This window comes from Mus musculus, chromosome 5 (genome assembly GCF_000001635.26).
Source record: "Mus musculus strain C57BL/6J chromosome 5, GRCm38.p6 C57BL/6J".
Classification (NCBI taxonomy): Eukaryota; Metazoa; Chordata; class Mammalia; order Rodentia; family Muridae; genus Mus; species Mus musculus.
In genome coordinates this window covers 52,958,022-52,960,018 of record NC_000071.6, presented here as the reverse complement: position 1 = coordinate 52,960,018, position 1,997 = coordinate 52,958,022, and the positions used below count along the sequence as shown (strand labels likewise).

Sequence of the window (1,997 nt, the reverse complement as noted above, 5' to 3'; positions counted from 1 at the left end):
CCATGGTTACTGTCTTCACAAGTCCAACAGAGCATGCAGCATACACGACACGTGCATGTAGACAGGCACTCCGAAGCCAGGTCATGACTGAAACTGTTCAGTGGTTCACTCTATAGCAGTGGCGCTCAGCCTTTCTAGTGCTACAGCCCTTTGAGACGGTTCCTCAGTTGCGGTGACTCCCACACCTAAAATTATTTTTATTGCTACGTCATAACTGTAATTTTGCCACTGTTAGAAACCATAGTGTAAGTATCTGCTATACAAGATAGCTGATATATGATCCCCCACACACACACCAAGGGGTTGAGACCCACAGGTTGAGAACCAGTGCTCTAAAGTATCACAGGTTTTTAAGATGAGGTGACACAGACAAACCAACTGCACCTGGTGAAATTGCAGAACTAGGAGGCAGATAAGCACATGGATGGGTCCTTCCATAGATCCCAGGATAAGACACATTTCCTACTGGATGGTACTCAAGAGGCCAGCAGGTTTTTTGCTGCTTTTCATTGGTCCTCTGTATCTTTATTCTCTGCTTTCCATCCTGGATTTTAGAGCAAAATTCTCTCTGATGAAAATGTTCCCCATGCTAGAGCAAACTGTGACTCCTGACCATTGCCCAGTCTCTGTGCCTGTAGGATGCTGGCACTAAAGTGGGTCACACAGTGGATAAAAAGGAAGAAAGACAGCTGATAGAGCTGTCTCCTGAGAGGCTCTGCCAGTGCCTGTCAAATACAGAGGTGGATGCTCAAAGCCACTGGACTGAGCATGGAATCCCCAATGGAGGAACTAGAGAAAGGACTGAAGGAGCTGAAGGAGCTTGTAGCCCCATAGGAGGAACAACAGTATGAACCAACCAGTACCCGCAGAGCTCCCAGGAATTAAACCACCAACCAAAGAGTATATATGGAGGGACCCATGGTTCCAGCTGCATATATAGCAGAGGATGGCCTTGTTGGATATCAATGAGAGGAGAGGCCCTTGGTCCTGAGAAGGCTTGATGCCCCAGTGTAGGGGAATGCCAGGACAGAGAAGCGGGAGTGGGTAGGTTGGTAAGCAAGGGGAGGGGGTGATAGGATGGGGGGGGGTGGAGGGGAAACCAGGAAAGGAGATAACATTTGAAATGTAAATAAATAAAATATCTAATTAAAAAAGAAAGAAAATGTTCTCACCCAATCCCCAGTTGATCTAACCTGACTCGACCATCTAACAAAGCCATGAAACCCAGAGTAGAGCAGACAGCCATATCCGCCAATTCATGCTCTTTCTTACCTGCACACTGTAGGAAGCTGGCAGCCTCTCTGGCAGGAAGGACAACCAGCAAGCTTGCTTGCTTTCTTTCTTTCTTTCTTTCTTTCTTTCTTTCTTTCTTTCTTTCTTTCTTTCTTTCTTTCTTTCTTCCTTCCTTCCTTCCTTCCTTTCTTCCTTCCTTTCTTTCTTTCTTAATGATTTATTTATTTTATTTATATGAGTACACTGTTGCTGTCTTCAGACACACTAGAAAAGGGTATCAGATCTCATTACAGACAGTTGTGAGCTACCATGTGGTTGCTGGAAATTGAACTCAGGACTTCTGGAAGACCGGACAGTGCTCTTAACCACTGAGCCATCTCTCCAGCCCACAAGCTCACTTTCAGGGGCAGAGTCACATAACACAAACCTGCCTTCCCCCTTCCACCCTTCCCAGAGACCCTCTCCCTTGGGGAGGAGGGGAGAATTTGATAACAGAAAGATCATAAGATCTCACTATTAGGGTATCCTTGCTATTTTCAGTGATTAGACTGGTGCACAGAACCCAGGCATTCCTGACTCGGGCTCTTTCTCAGTTACATTTCTATAACTGTTAAGAGACGCCATAGCTGAGGCAACTTTGAGAAGAAAGCATGAAATTTGGAGGCTCCCAGTTCCATGGAGTTAGATGGTCCATGACCATCACGGTGGGAAGCTTAGCAGTAGGGAAGAAGGAGCAGTAGCCGAGAGCTTACGTCTAAGCACAA

The 1,997-nt window shown here is 46.1% G+C and overlaps 1 non-coding gene across 1 annotated transcript; it reads left to right on the top strand.

Annotated features, from left to right (window-relative positions):
• Window positions 1–556: 556 nt before the first annotated feature.
• Window positions 557–668, top strand: Gm23532. Its single transcript, XR_003956075.1, has one exon. It is a non-coding gene; the product is annotated as a small nucleolar RNA SNORA42/SNORA80 family (small nucleolar RNA).
• Window positions 669–1,997: the final 1,329 nt, after the last annotated feature.